Source organism: Archocentrus centrarchus, chromosome 1, assembly GCF_007364275.1.
Source record: "Archocentrus centrarchus isolate MPI-CPG fArcCen1 chromosome 1, fArcCen1, whole genome shotgun sequence".
NCBI classification, from domain to species: domain Eukaryota; kingdom Metazoa; phylum Chordata; class Actinopteri; order Cichliformes; family Cichlidae; genus Archocentrus; species Archocentrus centrarchus.
In genome coordinates this window covers 6,892,591-6,913,760 of record NC_044346.1, presented here as the reverse complement: position 1 = coordinate 6,913,760, position 21,170 = coordinate 6,892,591, and positions in this window count along the sequence as shown.

Below are 21,170 nucleotides of genomic sequence, written 5' to 3'. Positions count from 1 at the left end.
AAATAATCTGTGGCAGTCAGAACAAAAGCCTACAGGAATTTGAGGTAGAAATACTCACAACTGTTTTGCGGTTTGTAATTTTAATAAACTGACAATGTTAGAATACAATATGCACATTTTGGAACAGTGAGGGTCCTATAGTTACATGGGGTTTTATGTCAAACACTGCTTTATATTTTTTTGAAGCCACTTTTATCCAAGAAGCTTCTTCAGGTTTCTCCACCAAAGGTTGGAGAATCCCAGGTATTTAAACCCTGGAGTCATTACCACCAGGGTTTTCAGGTAGAACCACTGTGACACCCCCACCCCCACCCAAATCACGTGACCTATTGAAGTTGCCTGAAGTAAGGTTTGAGTGGGTATAGATCAGAGCACCCCGTGCTCACCATGCTTTATTTTATTTTATTTATTTATTTTTATTTTTTTAACCTTTATTTTACCAGGTAAAATGTTTGAGAACTAGTTCTCATTTACAAACATGACCTGGCCATACACTGGCCAGGTCATGCTGAGCTTGGGTTTGGGAGTTTTGTCCTCGGGACCAGTTTATGTCTGAGAGTGTGGCTGGGATGTCATGCTTGGAGAAAATTCTCCTGCATTTTTATGACAAACCTGCCACATAAGGGACGACAATGTTGCTCCATTTGTCATTCGCTTTCTCCCTAGTTGGTGTCTGACTTTCTTTCCTGTGCATGTTCACTGATTTGATGAAGGCCCAGTTGGGATCACTACATGCCTTTTGAGGTTGCCACTGTTCACATTTTGGACTGAGAACAAAGATGGTTTGAAAGAGGAATGAAAGAGGCCATCTATGTCCACTGTGAACGACCTCATTGAACAGACGTGGTGGCTTATGACACCAGCTGTCAGCTTCCTACTGTACAGCCTCGTGATCCCTTCCAGGTGCTTATTTTATTTGGCCTACTGAGGTCACCTTAAATGACAAGGTCTCACAGGAAATCCTTTGGGGTAGGAACCCATACATTTTTTTAACACCTTGGCTCATGTATAACAATGGGTCAACAACCACCTCCAAAGGGGACAACCCCCACCCCCCTTTTGGTTTTAGAACTAAAGAAGCCTCTTGGATAAGCGGTGAAATGTCTTCAAAAGTCCAGCCACCTTTTGTCAGTTCTTGAGAATACCAGGACAGTTTGCCGATCAACAATGATCAGCAAGTGGTAGCTATCAGGGATCAAAGAGCATCTAATTTAATCAAATTACGCTGTATATGCATATGGTCAATACTGCTATGACCATGGCCTCAACCATCTTTAGTTGATTAGTAACATTTCAGCGCCATGTATTCTTTGATCTTTTATTGAATAATATATAGTTATATTTATACATATCAAATTTATTTATTATAAACTTATGTAAATAATTAAATAAATATTGTGGTCAGAATGACTGCCTAAGGGAGTTCTAGGTAGAAACACTCATAACTCTCTTGTGTCTTGTAATTTTAATTAAATGACAATGTTAAAATACAATATACACATATTTAGGAAAAGTCAGGGTCCTATAGTTACATGGGGTTTATAGCAACAAAGATATAACACTGCAAAATTTAAAAAAGGTCAAAATGACCACCTTGGGAGTTGTAGTGAACAACATTATCACATCTAGCCTCTTTAGTTTGCGTAACACGGACTTTCACTGACCGGCGGACGTCACTTTAGTCGGGATGTTCTGGATGTGAACATGGAGTTTTCCTCCCCTCCGGTGGTGGATGCGTTACTGTTTCTTCTCTCCCGGTCCACTGCTCCCAGCACCGCTGACTGGTTTCCAGCCGCCTCCTCCCGACAGGTGAATAGGTCGGGACTACCGGACACCCGGTGGGAGGGTCTGGAGTCCCAGGAGTCCGCAGCTTTAGTTCTCCCTGGAGAGCAGAGCACCTGACAGTTGATGAAAGACACACAGAGGAGGGAAAGCAGTTTATTTACAGTCCACTGCAGCTGAGACCCGTGCACTTTTTACTGCTTCCAAATTCCAAGGATCAAGGAAAATAAACACGATTTTACACGTGTTCACGAAAGCGTAGAAACTAATATAATGCTAATATCAAAAACCAGCCACTACTGGATTATTCTACATTGCTCTCTGGAGCTTGAAAAAAGGCGACTGGAAGTCCAGTCGCCTTTTTTCAAGCTCCAGAGACTACTATGACCTGGATGACTGAGAATCTACACAGACATTCTACATTGCTATTATTAGTATGAGTATTATGGCCTCTTAGGGCCAGTGAACCACAACACCGACATGTTGTCACCTTTTGTCTCTGTTCTCCCAAAACAACACATGCCAAAATTATCTCACACACACCATTTCAAAACAATACATTATACAAGCTCAGTCTAGCTTAGCTGCAGTAGGCTGACAGATAAATGCATTTGGAACTTTTATTTTTTTTAGGTGTTTTTAGGTTACTGTAAACCCAATTAATGCTTAAAGTTATTAATATAATGACAAACTCTAGTAATTTGCAGAGGAAACTATTTTATTTTTTATAGTAATGTTGGTATTGAACCCCTAACTTCAGTTCAAAAAAAAAAACACAAAGTGCTTTAAGTCTGAGAACATCCTGTAGCTATACAGAGAACAAACATCTCACCTACTGCTGTTGGAAAAAAAAAAAAACACACTCAGATCCTTCAGCCCTCCTTCTAAAGTTAGTCAAGACCATGATAAACACTGAGGTTTTCTTTCCAGGTTATTATTGAACATATTCAGCGAGTGTCAAACCTGCTGCTGGATGAGTGAGTTATGTAAAATCTCTACTTTCAGATCACTCCAAAGTACTACTGGAGCCAAAAATATTCCCTCTCCTCTGCTTTCCTTTACTATTTTGCCATGTGTTGGCCCAAACTTGACATCAATGTAACATAATTGGATCTAAATGTTATTGAGCATTTACAGGGAGCAGGGCTTCTCCCACTGCTCACAGATATGTAGGTGTTTTTGTAGTAAAGAAGTGGAGTGATGCTGACAGATGTGTGATTTGTATTGTTGTTTACCCGATCCAGTGCCACACCTGCCTGTTGCTTCTGGGTCATGTCTTCTTGACCCTCCATCTCTTTATCTCTCAGTCCATCTCAGTGTTTTCCATCTATCTGTTTGTCAGCTTTACTCAGCTGAATGGAACTTTATTACTTTATTACCATGAGGCGAAACAGGGGCGATGTCAGAGTCTGTAGCTGTCAAATTAAAGTAACAATAAACAGAAGCTGGCCAAGTGGAAAAATCAACAGTGGCAACAAACCACAGAATTAATATACAGTTTATGGAGTAAACAAAGATAAACAGGCATGTACAAAGTATAAACTGCTGCTGAAAGTTGATACATATTACAACCAATAAATGCCTCATCTTCCTTAAAACAGTTCCTACAAATAATGAACAAAAATTTCCATGGATGTAGTAATTTTCTGTAATTAAAAATACATTATATTGTCTTTTCATCCCATTGCCACAGGCATATAAAATGAGACAAGTCAGTTCATGAAATTTCTTCCCTCCTTGATATTCCACAATCCACTGTACGTGGTGTTATTGCAAAGTGAAAGTGTTCAAGAACCACAGCAACTCAGCCATGAAGTGGCAGAACACATAAAGTTACACATAGTGGGCGGGATGGCTGATGCACATAGTGTGTTCATTTCGCCAATGCTCACGTGACTCAATAACTGCAGAGTTTTGAACATCCTCTGACATTCACATCAGCAAGAAAAGGATGTGCCGGGAGCTTCATGGCATGAGTTTCTGTGTTTGAGCAGCTCCTCTAGGTTGTCCAATACTTTCGTCCATATCGTGTAAGTGTTCACATGGCCTTATATTTGCTTTTCAGGCAAGAGTTTGCCAAGTATTGCTAAATTTACCAGAAAAAAACTTCTTGCAGGTCTTCTGTAGGGTCACAGATATTAGCTTGGGAATAATTTTGACCACTCTTACAAGTAAATTTATTCAGTTTAAAACTTTCTTAGGGTTTGAAATGTTAGGGTTTGAAAAAAAAATAAATTTTTTTTTAGGGATCCTCATGTTCCTTTTGGCTGAAAATTCAAACCCAATTAAATCCAAAGTTTCCAAAAAAGTCACTGGGATGAGCAGGTTCAGGTGCAGTCTGTTTATTAGACATCTTAGTTACACAAAACACAGACAGTAACATAGTTAAGGCTGAGATACCCACATAGAGAGACAGAGAGAAGAAGAGAGAAAGATGCAGAGACAGGAAGAGAAGAAGAAGAGGACAGGAAAGGGAAGAGCAAAAAGTAAGAGAGCAAGACAAAAAGCAGGCCAACATTTATATGTTAAAGATGGTAACTGCCCACTTGCCTTTGACCCCTCCTAATTTACATAAAGTCTCAACCCATGAAACTTAAATCCCAACCAATCACCTGTTGAGGCTCTGCCAACTCTCGTCCCATGTGGGCTAAAGAACCAAACGTCACCAGGGTACCTCAGTGGTTTACAACAGCCCGGGCAGGTGTCATAATGAAGGATCTACTTTCTATCGAAACCTCTGCTAATCTACGTTACAAAAACACAGGCGGGTCTGCAGAACTCCTCTTTTGGAGCCTACCTGTCATAAGACGTCCCAAAATACAACATGAGGTTACAATGTCATGTGAACCAGTGATGTTCTTGCATCTCACTTAACCATGTAAATATCACAGGCCTTACCTTTACCCCAATAACCTTAACGTATTCAGTGTTCATTAATCCAGTGTGTGTGTGACTAATATACTTTAATACATGATATAGAAAAAGTGGCAGCAAATATCAATATAAAGGTGATAAAAAAAAAATCCCCAGTATCCATAAGCTCTCCACTGTCCCCGGTGGCTGTTTGTCCTTAAAGAAGACTTTACTTTAAAAGCTCTATAAACAGCACACTGTTTGTTTACTATAAGCCATTTTGGATTCATATCATTTTGGATCTGGGAAAGCATATATAGTGTCATCGTTACTCACACTGTGTGACTTCAGAAGTAGTAAAGATGGTCGGCGCAAACAAAACCATGAAATCTACAATTACTGGCTGTTTGAAAGACTTTTGTTTTGGACTCTGGATTTTTCCTTTTGTTCACCTCTCCACCCTCTCTGTTTGCGAGGGCTTGGTAGTTCACCTGGAAGTTAGTGGGCAGCATTTCTCTGGGCTCTAATCAGCTAGGCTTCCCTCTCTCTCTCTCTCTCTCTCTCATTCATTTGTCCTGGAGCGGTGTCTTTCTTGGTGATGGCCTTAGGGCATAGTTCAATGTGGTTTTCAATTGGGTGTTCAAAGCAACAATAAGTGTGGTTGGATGTTTTTCAGTTGTAGCAGTCAGAGCAGGCTTTCAGTGTCCCTTCATTCTTTAGGTCTCCTTATGTCATCACAGCTGTATGAGGTGTACGGGGCTATTACTGTAGCAAAACTACAATCATAGCAATAATATAGCTGGTATTTTCATTGACATAATCTGGCTTGTGGTTGTGCCCATCCCAGGTTGTGTAACCTGAAGGGTTATTGCACTCTCTGGCCTCCCCTCTGCTGTCTTATCTGGCATTGTTTTGTCTATTTTGTCTGCCTTGGGCCAGCGCCACCTTGTCACTTTTTTCCCTCCTCTTGTTTTACAGCTTGCTTCAGTATTTAAGAGTTGGTTCTCGTGGCATAGCACCAGATGAATTTCTGCTTGAAATCTGGCGGACAGTATGCCAGCCTTAATTTTAAGGAACTCCAGTTTCCTCCCACATTCCAAAGACATGCACCTTCTGGGGATAGGTTAATTGGCTACACTAAATTGCCCATAGGTGTGAATGAGAGCATGAGTGTGAAAAGTTGTTTGTCTCTCTGTGTTGGCCCTGTGACAGGCTGGCGACCTGTTCAGGGTGTACCCTGCCTCTCACCCTATGACAGTTGGAATAGGCTCCAGCCCCCTCGCCACCCTGAACAGGATGAGCGGAAGTGGATGGATGGATGGATGGATGGATGGATGGAGCTATTTTCATTTTTTTTGCTCTTTTAAAAATGCAAACACCTCCCTTCTCAATGTTCAGAACCTGAAAGGTTTATAATTTGTTACTGTGCACTGAGTTTATTTTGTGCATTCTGTGTATTTCTTTTAAACACGGATGCAGTTTGCCACCAGGGAAGTGCTTCAACCCCCACCCCCACCCCACCCCACCCCCGAGGGCTGACAAACTAAATTACAGCAGCAGCAATGTGCAAATTGTCATAATCACAAAGAGGAGTGGACTCAATAGCAAGACCCAGGAGACCAGTGCAAGTTTAACTTTTATTTACACAAGCAATGTATGGAGTCAGGTTCAGGGTTTCATTATGTAAGTGAGAATTTGGCTTGTGTTTTTGAGTCTTTTGACTGAATTGGAGGTGGAGAGAGACAGACAATGACTCCACAGGACAGAATCTTGGAGAGGGGACAAGCAGGTAAATTTTCCAAGGTATCAACAAGGGGTTGCAAGCTGTTGTTTTGCAAGTAAGTGCAACTTTCTTCAGGTTGCAGGACACTTGAGTCCAGTCAAGGCACACGCCAGTGAGAACTAGGACCAGAGACAAGAGAACATTGTCAGTCATCCAGAAATCACTTACAAAACAAGTCTGTTTATCACCACAGGAGTAACAATGATCTGGTAAAGGATGGAGGCTTCAGCTGGCCTTTTATCCCAGGGAGATGATGAGCAAATCGAAAGCAGGTTGAATGAGAAAACAGTCCAGCCCCGCCCAAAGGCAGAGCAACAAACCAGCAGTGAGAGTAAGAGAGAGGAAAGAAGCAGAAAAAGAACAGGGCCTGCAGGAACCATCACAGAAAGTTTGCAATGGAGGGACCTGACCTCTCTAAGGGGGCCCCACCTGACTCCACTCACTCCTGTTTCAACAAACCTAATGACAGCAAACAAAGCCACACACTGAAAATAAACAGGAGTTATCCTTCAGGGAGTTAAAAAATAAAAAAAAAGGAGACAAAAGCAAGACAGTGGTGAATGGAACAAACAATAACAACTGTGCAGGAGAGACACGCAACTTCCACTAGCATCATATTATTTCTGTTTATTTTGACATTAAAGATGAGCTAATTTATCTAGCGGAGCAATCCAGTGTGTTCAGCTCTGTAAGAACACATCAGTCAGCTTGTTAGCGTAGCCGGCAGGCCGAAAGAATATAAAACACATACACTGCTCAAAAAAATAAAGGGAACACTTGAACAACATAATATAACTCCAAGTAAATCAAACGTCTGTGAAATCAAACTGTCCACTTAGGAAGCAACACTAATTGACAATCAATTTCACATGCTGTTGTGCAAATGGAATAGACAACAGGTGGAAATTATTGGCAATTAGCAAGACACACTCAATAAAGGAGTGGTTCTGCAGGTAGGGACCACAGACCACTTCTCGGTATCTATGCTTTCTGGCTGATGTTTTGGTCACTTTTGAATGTTGGTGGTGCTTTCACACTCGTGGTAGCATGAGACGGACTCTACAACCCACACAAGTGGCTCAGGTAGTGCAGCTCATCCAGGATGACACATCAATGCGAGCTGTGGCAAGAAGGTTTGCTGTGTCTGTCAGCGTAGTGTCCAGAGACTGGAGGCGCTACCAGGAGACAGGTCAGTACACCAGGAGATGTGGAGGAGGCTGCAGGAGGGCAACAACCCAGCAGCAGGACTGCTACCTCTGCCTTTGTGCAAGGAGGAACAGGAGGAGCACTGCCAGAGCCCTGCAAAATGACTTCCAGCAGGCCCCAAATGTGCATGTGTCTGCACAAACCGTTAGAAACCGACTCCATGAGGATGGTATGAGGGCCCGACGTCAACAGATGGGGTTGTGCTCACAGCCCAACACCGTGCAGGATGCTTGACATTTGCCAGAGAACACCAGGATTGGCAAATTCGCCACTGGCTCCCTGTGTTCTTCACAGATGAAAGCAGGTTCACACTGAGCACATGTGACAGACGTGACAGAGTCTGGAGACGCCGTGGAGAGTGATCTGCTGCTCGCAACATCCTTCAGCATGACCGGTTTGTCAGTGGGTCAGTAATGGTGTGGGGTCGCATTTCTTTGGAGGGCCGCACAGCCCTCCATGTGCTCGCCAGAGGTAGCATGACTGCCATTAGGTACCGAGATGAGATCCTCAGACCCCTTGTGAGACCATATGTTGGTGCGATTGGCCCTGGGTCCCTCCTAATGCAGGACAATGCTAGACCTCATGTGGCTGGAGTGTGTCAGCAGTTCCTGCAAGGTGTAAGCATTGAAGCTACGGACTGGCCCGCCCGTTCCCCAGACCTGAATCCGATTGAGCACATCTGGGACATCATGTCTCGCTCCATCCACCAACGTCACGTTGCACCACAGACTGTCCAGGAGTTGGTGGATACTTTAGTCCAGGTCTGGGAGGAGATCCCTCAGGAAACCATCTGCCATCTCATCAGGAGCATGCCCAGGTGTTGTAGGGAGGTCATACAGGCACGTGGAGGCCACACAAAATACTGAGCCTCATTTTGACTTGTTTTAAGGACATTACATCAAAGTTGGATCAGCCTGTAGTGTGTTTTTCCACTTTAATTTTGTGTGTCTCCAAATCCAGGCCTCCATTGGTTAATAAATTTGATTTCCATTTTTTGTGTGATTTTGTTGTCAGCACATTCAACGTTGTACAGAACAAAGTATTCAATGAGAATATTTCATTCAGATCTAGGATGTGTTATTTGAGTGTTCCCTTTGTTTGTTTTTGAGCAGTGTAGTTATTAACACACAGCCAGTTAACTTGGTCTTGGTCATTGTTACTGAAATAAACATGGACTCTGCCATTTAAAGAGAAATTATTTACTTCTCATTTTACAGAATTATTGTTGCTGGTGTCAGATTATTTATAATACGATGGTGACAAATGCTGGTTGGAGGCCCCCTGTGAATTTTCACCCAGTGCACCAACAGAGCCTAGAATCACCACAACTTGTAAACTGGTTTGAGCTCAAGTGTTTTTGTGGCATTGAATATCAGGCCAAGCTGCCATTATTTAAATCCAGCTGAAAGTAATTTTACAGAATTTTATTAATTGTGTTTTAATTTTTCCTGTCTGCTGGATAGGACTAGCTGCTGTTGACTAATAGTAGCTTGAGCTCCCTTCCCTTCACAAAGCCTTCATTATACAGCACTTTGGTGCTTGATTTTAGTGTGCATTGTATGCATGCGACAATGGATGCATTGTCCCACTGAGGCAGGCCCCCGCTGTTAGGGAATGCCCCATGAAGGTGTGCCATTTGACTACATTGTTGAGGTAGGCGGTACATGTTAAACAAACATCCACATGAATGCTCTGTTTCCCCCACTGAACATTGTCCTTCAAAAGATGATCAGAAGAATTCACTTCATGTACCAGTGCTTTTATTATTGTGGCTGATTGGCGGCTAAAGAGATATTTGCTAAATTATGTTGGGCTTCCATAGAAATATGACAAAGAAATTAGGTTACTGAATTAAATCTGACAAAGTTGCAAATTGACAGGATTTTAAAAATTATGGGTATTTGCACAAAAAACACTTAACTCATCAGAGAAAAACATGCCTAATCACAGACTTTGCTCTAGTATATCAAATTAATGATTCATTTTTAGTTTTTTTTAAAGAAAACATGCCAAGAAAAGCAACTGAGCTTCAGCTGTTATGCAGCTGGTAAACAACTCGTATGTGTTTAACTGTGTGAAAGACTTTCTTAATGTTTCCCAGGTGACTGTTGTGAACCTTAAAATGAACTTAGCAGGAGATCTGAGCTCTGAGAAATAACTGAGTGATAAGTGCAATAATTTGACAGCTTCCTGTCATTAAAGTGTGTATGCTATGCTTATTTCTAGTCCCATACTTTTATTCTTGGAATTTATTAAAGCAGCTTTGCTTGATTAATGATTTAAAATAATTTCTATTTAACTAGCGTGGGCTTTAGTAAGGCCAGTTAGTTTATCATTTTCTTCAAGGCCAACCTCCCTTTAAGCCAGAGCTGTGTGTCTGAGATGACCGTACCATGGCAGACTGAAGCCCAGGTTTTTGTCTTGAAGGGATTACTTGTCATAATAGGTACGTTTTCTGCATCTGCAAAAAAAAAGGGTTGAGTCTTGCTTCGTGTTTGCCACATGATGGCAGCAGACTGCAGGGGAAAGCACAGAGTTGGAGCTGTTTTTCACCCCAGTAAAGACCATTGTAGTCACAAACTCGTTCCAGTCTCAGGAAAACACAAAGTGATACTGCAGAGCATGAATTAAGGTAATTTTTACTGTACTTATTTGGGTTTTTCTTTGATTTTATTATAAAAAGAATCTGAGAAAAGGTATGTTTTCTGGCAAGACAGGCTACCAATTTACCAGCTTTCACTTCCTGTTAATTAATATTTCTAAAATATATTGTGTTGCTTCCCTGAATATATGAAAGAGTGAGAGGGGAGTTGGATCAGGTAGAAGGAGAAAATTTGTATCATGAGTGTCAAGCCAACAGCCCCGTCAGTATCTTTCTGAGATGCAGATTAGGATCAATTATGAATAGTTTTCAGGTGTATGATCTCACAGATATACAAACAATTCATGCTGAGCTTTTCATTTCAGTACTTGTAAAACCAAATCACTGTGCTTTAGCAGCAGGGCACTCACTGTTCAGCTGCTATAATATCTCTTGTGACGCTATCTTGCCACCTTTTGATTCGGTTGGATTGGCTGGTGAGTGCAAAGATACCAAACTCAAGTGGCATGAAATCGCTGCACTGATGGATGCCGTGATTTGGATCTGTCCTTTTAAAGCGCACCACCGTGTTCTCCGAGAAGAACGACAATAAAATGCCAAATATGTACAAGACAGAGCTGAAGATTTGGAGAATGAGGAGAACTGATGCTACCAAATCAGCTCACGCTGATGCTAGCAGCTCTGAAATGCCCTAGTTGGAAAAAGTTGAAAAAAACCCAGCATGTATGCCTATATGCATGATTATGTTTATAATTTTTGCTCTGTCCTGCAATAGTCTGGTGACCTCTCCAGGGTGTATCCTGCCTCTCATCCTGTGTCAGCTAAGATCTTCTTTGAAGGTCTTTGAAGAGTCACAGGGGAATCACCAAACAGTGAAAGAGTAAAACAGCATAGGAGTGATCATACTACATATGGTGCACATAAGGAACAGAGGTCATACAGAGGTCAGAGGCTCCACTGAGAGATGGTGCCTTGAAGCAGACATGCAATCTGAAGTATGGTAGCACAGTAATGCAGTGGTTAGCACTATTACCTCATAGTAAAAAGTTTTCTTTGGGGTACTTTGGCTTCTTACCACAGTACAAAGACACGTGTTTAAGGCTAATTGGTGGTCGTGGATGTGAGGTAGATAAAATGCTTGAAGTGTATAGAATAAAATGCTGTAGCTAAAAGTGTTTTCAATGCTACGTTATTTGCACCTGCAAGCACAAGCACCCTCAATGTAATAAAACAATCTGAAAATAAACAAATCAGAATTCATTATTCTGAGCTGAGATTAAAACAGAGGTCATAAGAAGGGTTGGAGGGTCATAAGATTATAAAAGCACCATAAATTATTATTATAAAAGCGTGGGAAACATGTACAAGGTGTTAAACACAGAGATTAGTTTTCAATAAGAATTTTTTTTTTGATGTTTTGTGTTCTAAGTGCTAATTTATGTTGAATTAAGACTGATTTTTATAGATGATTGTTATGAGGATTTTTTATGGTATGGCAGTGAGGGCAGTGTTTAACAGTTGCAGTGTTTACACATGGTTATATAAGAAATCCCAGTAGATCCATAATGTTCTTGCCATTTTCACTTTCAGTAAGATATATTTAAATTATTATGGCTGTTTTGTTTTCATTCCTAAGGTAAAACAGGACCTGATATTGTGTAATAGTAGATGTTTTTCTCCAAAAATGAGTGTAAAACTTAAAAAAAACAAAACAAAGCACTCTGCTGAAATGACATATAGAGAAAATGAAGGACATATATTCTTCTCTGGGGGGTGGGGGGTGGTGGTGGTGGTGGTGGGGGGGGGGGGGGGGGGGGGGGGGGTACAGATAGACTGACAGAAAGAAAGTGGGTAAGGTGAGTAGATGCAGAAATGCAGCCAGGGCCAAAGCAAGCAGATTCTGCCGCCATCAACACTGTTTTCCTGTCTCTGTCTCTCCCTCTGATATTCACAGTCAGTCTCAGTGGTTGGCCTGCCACGAATGCTCAGAACCCCATGTGGTGTTAGCCGGGGATTTCATCCTGTGTCTAGACAGAAAAGAAAATGTGATTTAATAAAAAAAGAAAAAAGAAAAGAAGAAACAAAAAAAAGCAGGGTCTAAACAATCAGCATTCCTAACAGAGGGGGTCGATGAATGGACTCCATGCACCCTTGTAGATGTTTGAGCGTTTGAATTCTTTTTTTTTAATGCAAAAACAATAATTTGGTAGCTGTTTCCAAGGTGACCTGCAGCTGAACATGTGCTATTGTTATACAGCTTATTATGCAGGATTAGGAAAAACAAAGGGGGTACAGGTGTAATAAAGCATTGTGTGCACGTGTGTGTGCATTTGTTTGTGTGTACAACACAGCGTTGACTGCATTTAATGGCCTGGGCTGTGAAATATCCCATCTAGTTTCATGACAGAGCTCATAAAGCTCTGCTTTAAAAGATGGAAAGGACTTGTACACGGCTCAATGCAGGGCTGCCATTCAGCATTAATGGGCCTGTTAACTCTGCTTGATGTCCGTGACTGTGTGTGCATCTGTGTGCATTAGCGCTCAGTGACAGTTGCATCTTTTAGGTGTTGAGGTACTTCAAAATCTAGAGGGTGACTGAGGGAGCGCACCCAGACAAGGAAGAGATAAATGTATCTGACGGGGAGCCGGAGATGTATGATAAATATTCTGTGAGCAAACATCACATTTCATTCAGTTTACCTCACTAAACTCTGCTCGGCTTCTCCCCAATGCGTGCCCAAGTCTGAGGAGGAGGAAAGGAGAGACTTTGAGTTCTTTGATGAGCAGTTTTCTGAAAATCTAAAAAGACAAAATGTCCCGTCAGGATTTAAAAGCGATGTGACCATCAATGGGTCTCAGCACTACGAAATTCCTTCTTACATTCATAACTCTGACAATGCTGGTCCCACAAGTGAAACTTGTACTCCACAGAAAGAATCATGATAGTATCTCTAACGCATGTTTGAAATAGAAAATTACACATCAGAGCCTGCTGTTACATTAAACCTCATAAATCTTCATAAAAGAAATTGTCTACTATGAACTTATTAAAGTTTTATGTGATGAATGATGATTTGGATGATGAGTGGGCTCTGATAGAAAGTGGCTGATAAAATATTGGACCCTTTATTTGCCTCATAGTGGTAAATCACTTAACTTTGCAGCCCATTGTTCTGTTTTAGTATGTGATAGCTATCTTTTATCACAGCTTTACATCAGCAAGAAGTTATGGATCAGAAGTAAAAATTTATTCCAATTTTGGCTCTGAAAATCTGCATAATCCATCTCTGAGGATGCTGTAATGTGGTGACACATACTTTTATTAATTTTTTTTATGTGTCTGCCTTCACGTGTCCAGTTACATTGATATCCGCTTTACCCTGTTCCAGAATTACTTGCACCATTCCCCAGGCAATGACTGGAAACTTGCTGCTCTCAGCTGTTGGTTGAACGTCAAGGAACATCAAACATAATCTACTCAGAGAACAAACGCCTGGATACTTTGTTCTGTTCAAAAACGCAGGCTTTATGATGGAGAGCTTATCAAATCCAAAGTGCATTTTCTGTGTCAACAAAACACTCGAGTTCAACAAAAGAATTTTCTGTGTGTAAAAAGTTACTGTTGCACTTTGTCTGCTGGCTCAGCACAGCAGGCTATGCCTTGTACTCCACCACTGGGACGTCTGTTTGAGGTACTGGATGCCCTGTTGCTATTCACTAAACCAGGATATTATTCACTGCTTGCCTAAAGGAACATAAAGAAACAACAGCTGCTCAGCTGAACACATAAGAAAAGGCTGCACTGTCTGAGAAGGATGGCATACAGGTACATCCTGAGCCCCCTGAACATTCTCATCTATATCAGATATTATGCTGTCGTCGTGTTGCCTAGCAGTAACACAGCCCATTTTTAGCATATAAACAACATCTTTTATTTTATTTTTCTTAACTTCATTAATTTTATCAATTTATGGGCAGCATGAACAGCCCAAATAACACGGTAGCATTTTTGTTTTTATTCTACTAACCTGTTATGAGAGACAAAGACACTAATTATGTGTGCTTAATTCTGAACTGTGTATAATCTTTGTTAATATATATATATATATATATATATATATATATAAATATATATATATATATATATATATATATATATACACACACACACACACCGAAACTCCATTCATGTCAGTTAATTATCAACCATTTCACCGCTGCTCTGTAGGTTAATGGGTGTCACTGTTGTGACTGCAGAGCATTTTTTTGCAAACTATGAGAAGGGATTTAGGACAGGGAGAGGCTAAACAGTTTTATTTTGCATAAAGAATGAATGAAGAGAGAAGATGTGCCCAGAGACAGTGCATAATAATTATCAAGGCAGGTGACTAAACAGCAGATCCCTGATGGATAAACTCATCAACAGCCCTGTGCTGCCTAGCAAAGTGTTACTGTATATAATAAACTGCAGGCTCTCTGTGGTCGTATGCCTCAATGATTCTTCCCTTTGATATTTTTGCTGTGATGTTGTCAGCATTGCTAATTGAAATCATTGCTGCATCACTTTTAAGTTGTTGTTAGCTTTGCTCACTAGATAGTTGCAGCCTGGAATGCCTGCAGTGCAGGTTCTCCACCTTGACCCCTACCTTGAATTTGCCCCCCAAGACAGTGGGAGTCACTCACTGGCAGTTGATCTCTGACCTTCCTGCAAAATATACCTTAGCAAGAAGATATTTTTGCCTTAAAAAAGTTCTGTAGCACGCCCTGCTGTTCAGTGTTCTGGTATTGCTCTGGGCATAATGATGGATAAGAGCCTGTCTGACTCTGTCAGACAGTCTATGCATCACCTTGCTTCACCTGACACATACATCATGGGCTCATATCCATGCATCATAACATGTAACACCAGATAGTCACTTCAGGTTTAAACAGCTGTGAAATGAACGGATACGCCTGCACTGCTGTGAACCAAGACTGCCAACAGTCCATGCGGCAGATGTGCAAAAACCTGAAGCTCAAGGTGGATCAGACTCATGTACTTTGTAACAGTAATGTTATATGACTTCTCCTCAACTACAAAGTTAGATATGCCCACTCCTTAATAAGTCACATCCTGAGTGATTTTGTTTTAAAGTTCAAATCCTACGTATAGGTTTTATTAATGTTTGCTGTTTTTTTATTTTTTATATGCTTGTCACCACGGCAACAGTTCCCACATAGGTCTGGCTATTGCAAACAGTGTGGAAATGGCCCTAATTTTAATATGATGCATATTCATCTCATCCCTCTGACACACAGACAGAGGCTGACTCAGAGTGAGTGGAGTGCTGGGGAATACAGCAGACATGGACTTGTATAGGTAAGGCACCCAAGCACACACCTCACAGGAAAACAGAGGTGTTAGTGACAGCGGTGATTTGTAGAGTGAGGATTGTCAGTACCATGCTAAAATACTGAGCATGTCATATGCTGTGTGAGGGGTTCAGGTTCATTGCTGACCGGATGTGTGGAGTTTGCATGTTCTCCCCGTGTTTGCGTGGGTTTTCTTCAACAATCCAAAGACATGCACTTACTGGGGTTAGGTTAATTGGTGATTCTAAATTGCCCATAGGTGTGAATAGTTGTCTGTCTCTCTGTGTTAGCCCTGCGACAGGCTGGCAACCTGTACAGGGTGTACCCTGCTTCTCGCCCTATGACAGCTGGGATAGGCTCCAGCCCCCCACGACACTGAACAGGATAAGCCGAAGAAGATGGAAGACTTTGGAGGAACAGTGGAACAAGTTAGGCTGTAAGGACTTAGCCAATGGCTAAATGGTTTATGAAACACGATGTACAACTGCACTGCATTGTTTATAAGTCCACTACGTAATATTGTGTCTTTAATATTAATATTGTGTCTTTCTACTGCTTCATCAGTTGTGCTCGGCACAGCAAATTGATTTATGAACACTGTTTCAGAAACCTCTATCTGATCTGCAGTCAGGACGGTGCCTTGCTGGTGAGGATCTTTTGAATATATCTTTTCCTATTTTGCCAGCTCTGGTGTGGAAACAGTTCTGCCTTGGTGCCTTTTGAGAATGCGCCACATATAGCCACTGACAGCAGTGGATCCAACTGCTGCCACCTTTTAGGCACTGGAATAAATTTTTTTGAATTGAGATGCAAAAAACCAGTTTGAGATTCGGCGCAGGAACAACACTGGTGAAAAGAGGTATAACCAGATCTCTAAACAAAAAGAAAAATATCTAATTATGTTTCAAGTTTTCAATTTGCACGAATACAGAACAGCAGCCACAGCCACACCTGCACAAGTATAGAAAGTGCCGAATACCCCGTCTGACTGAATCTGATTTGTTTGGGTGATTTGAATACGTGTTAGAGTGGTTGATGATTTGTACAGTGGGAGATAAGGAGTGGGAATAACAAGGAGCAGAAAGAGATCAAGAGCAGAAAAAAGCAAGAAAATGGATACAGAAAATTGAAGTGACAAGAAGAAGATGAAGTAAAAAGATGAAGAGAGGGAGGCTAATGAGTTTCTTGCTCTTAGCAGAGAAACAAAATTATGTAATCTCATTTTTCACAAGTGGGTGTAAACACCAGTTCGCCATCTACTAATCAAGCAGCCCATTCTTAACATATTAGAGCTTATTAAGGGTCATCTTTGGAAATAATTCAAAATTTACTCCAGACCGAGCAAAAGCAAAAAGCGGTCTTTTACTGTCAAACACAGTTATGCACTTATTTACATACAGGCAGGGGCGAGGAAATTGGTTTTGAGAGTGTGATCAAAGGGAACAGGAAACAAACAGAAAACAAAATGAGAACAAAACATTGGTGCAGAGCAACTAAGGGCCCAATTTTACTGCACAAGACAACATCGAGCAGCTTGAGGTTGATGCAGATCAGAATAGATGCAACTGGGCAGAAAAGGTTAAAAAAACAAACCAAAAAAAAGAACATTAAAGGCAAGAAGCCGGCGATAAAGGTTTCTGAAACAGTGTTCATAAATCAGTTTGCTGTGCCGAGCACAATTGATGAAGGAGATGCAGTAGAAAGACACAATATTAATATTAAAGACACAATATTAAAATGTAGTGGACTTTAAAAACAATGCAGTGCAGTTGTACATCGTGTTTTGTAAACTGTTAAATATTTTTAAAATCCATTTTGAAACTGTGTGCCACTTCAATAAAAAGTGCATTATCGTAATTAATTCAATTAGAAATGAAAATGGCAATGAGTTTTTAGCATCTCGTAAACCCTCTTAAGGCAGACAAAAATGCTTATTGGAGACCTTTAATGTAGTAAATCCTGTCATTCAGATACACCCACAGCAGTGACAGAGTCATGGCATAAGAATGAGCAATTAAAGTCTCTGCACATGTGGACCAAAAGCAGTTTAACCATGTGCTGTGTTGAAAGTGATGAATGTTAAATCTTACTAGGTTCAATCAAAGGTTCAATCTTGTGTCTGGACCTGAACGCTTAGATGCCGTCCGATTAATGTATGAAAGGGGCTTTTATGTTAAGAATGACCAAACTCTTACCATTCTGTGTACAAAGGTAAATGAATCCCACTCTCCAGGAAGCTAAACAAGTGTCTTCTTTCACAAGACTGTGAAAATAATGAGGAGACACATTAGCAAAATGTGATCAAAGCTGCCCTTTATATGCCTTTATATGGGCCAGCAGCAATGTGAAAAGTCAAGCACATCCTGGCAGTATTATTATTATTTATTTTCCATTACTATTTCAGCTTGTTTTGCTTAGCTGTAATTGTTTATACTCACTGGTATGCTGACATAAGGAGAGAGATTTATGAATGAAAGATGACAATCCCTGAAGGATCAGTGGAATTGTACAACTGCATGTTATCAGTATATTTATATAATTTTGCATTATGTTGCTTGCTTATATCACCCAGGGGAGGCTTAAACAAAGGAAAAACTAGGGGAGCTTTTACAAGTTATGTCATTACAGATCATCAGAAACAGATATTCACATGTAAATATGCAAAAATATTTAAAAAGGTGAACAAAGGAAGAAAGATTTTTGTTATCAGGAGCTTTCTGGTTTACAGTCTGCTTACCGTTTGAACCAGTAACTATAGTCTGATGACATCAGCTTTTTGTTAACCTTATTTATGTATTCATTTATTTAATTTTGTTTGTTTGTTTGTTTGCATTTGTAAACAAAATGGAACAGGAGGAACAGAACCAGCCATCATACAGGCTACGTGATCAGATGGCAGCTGATAGGCTGATGGGTGCCATTACACATTAACATAGAATTTTCTGTCCAATAGGATATTATAGAATATAATAAAGTATCATAGGTCAAATACTGCAGTAAGATTGAGCAGAACTTTCAACACTTTATTGTATTCTTCTTCTTTTTCTACTTATACTGTTTTATGATTGTTTTAGATATTATATAATATACAGACAAACAAGTGCCTTTTTTAAGACAGCCTCAAAGTTACTGCTCATACTACATAGTAGGTTTAACTTGCAGCATGCAAGAGTTGGATGTAAAACACATTTTTAGCCAAAATGTTAAAATGGCGCTCTAGAGGAAAAGAGCTCCAATTTTCTACAATTTGTGACACACTTTTCCCACTTTGCCCAAATGAAAGACTTCTGTAAATAGCAGCAAGAGAGCACATCATGCAGGAAAAAAAGCTCTCTGATGACAGTTGAAACCATTTCCCTCCCTACACCCACATCCCACTGAGAGAACAAATGAATGTCAAAAAGGTGCCCACAGAACTCCCTACTGACATAGTATTACCCAATTTTCAGGGACTGAAATCCTTCAAATTGTCAAAACTTCTCTTGTCTCACAGTTCCACAGCTGGTTGCCACAACGTAAAGCTGATCCCTGTAGCTTTAACTCTGTTAAGTCTTTAATTCCTGTGTCTCCTTTTGTCTTTCCATGTAGAAAGGGATGGTAACAGATATACACATTTAAACCACTAACTTAAAGCTAATCTTTTAATATAGAAAATATCACTTTATTTGTCAAATATAGCCAGAGGTAAAGCTGCATTAAAAGCTCTACACTATGTCGATTTGCCAATCATGAAAGAGGCCATCCAGATAAAACCAATCTGATGACAAAGAGAGATAATTGTATACTTTAATATAATTGAGATGGGGACTCTCCACACTGGGATGAAATATCAGGGGGATTAATATCAAATATTTTGTACATGTGGTGAATGCCGAAGGAGGCGGCAGAGCTTTGTGACACTACTGGGGCTGATCAGCAGGGGTCAGTGGAGCGCTGGTGCTTAAAGTCAGAGATGTGTGAAACAGACTTTCAGTCAACACTCTGGTAGAGGGGGAAACACAAACACAGAGGCTAGCCTGTCCATCATGCGCGACAGGGTAATGATGTCATACTGCTGGGCATGCTGCTGCGCACCTAACAGCCACCAGCCTTGAAGGAGTGCTTCTGATTCCAACACACACACACATGGTTAGGTCCTTGATCAAATCCCACTCTATCTCCCCTCTTTCAGACACACACACACACACACACTCACTTTTCACTATCTCACACAGTTTGGTCACTTGAGGGGTAGCTTCTAATGGATGCTTTCAGTGAACCACCACTGAGCAAATCAAGAAGTGTCGCTGAGCTAAACTACTCAATCCATTAGAGGCTCTTTGGTTTTCAGTGGGGACAGAAGTTTGATAAAACGTGTTTTCCATATTTGTCTGCTAGAAAGAATTCTAGAAAGTGCACATACATTTTCATGATCAAAAAGAAATCACTACGAATGCGACTATTACCATTCTAAAAAATGCAGATCGTCATGTGTTTTCTGTGTGCTGAACTATCCGTGCTTAATATGTTGATCTGTACAGTCCAGGTCATACTGTTGCCCTTGTGTGCCAGGGGCACCAGATGGTACATCCACATGAGTTGGCCTGCCTAAAGGGCCTCCATCCCCCCATCACACAACACCAATGTGCACCCCAAGAACCACCCTACTCCATAATGCTACTGCACTTTTAACTGGCTCTAAAAGGACAATACTGAATGTGCACACAGTCACATGAATGTTTTATATCAAGTGCTCTAAATGTATGTCTAGATGTATGTAAGGTTTGGCATTTGTTCTGATACAACAAACATAAAAAAAACAAAAAAAAACTTGTGTAAACTTAAAAAAAAAACTTAAAAACTTAAAAAAAACTTTAAAAAAGTAAAGTATAATAAAGTAAAATATAATAAAACATGGAGCACCCTAGTAAGGCAGCACTTGACTTGCTGCACTAGAGTAACCATTCAATAACAAAACCATTCAAATACATTTCACATGTCTTATTTATAGTGCCCCACAGAACACTTTGCCTCAATATGTGCATTTGTTATTACCACAGCACATATCACAACTAGCAGAAAACAGCTAGTCACACCATTTGCTGTATTTTTAAGAGAGGAACAGAAAGTTCTTCTCTAAAAAATACAAAAGTTTCTGATGAAAAATATGTAAAAATATGTTTGTGATGATTTTCATTCTTTGATTGAGTAGTCTGAATTGTGAATGCATGATTATATTATTATTACTATTATTATTATTACATTTACTTTATTACTTTTTAAATTTTTGAAGTAATTATACAATATAACCCCCGACCCTGAACAGGATAAGCAGAAGTGGATGGATGGATGGATGGATGGATGGATGGATGGATGGATGGATGGATGGATGGATGGATGGATGGATGGATGGATGGATGGATGGATGGATGGATGGACAACATTGTTTTTCATTTTAATACAATAAATGAACTAAATCTAAAATAGATCTATACTTGCTACCCTCCAAAGGCTGCCATTTTTTTTTAACCTTGTTTACTTATTCGTGATCAACACAGTTTCTCCACAAATCCACAAATGGAGAAAACTTGAACCTTCCTACTAAAATTACTC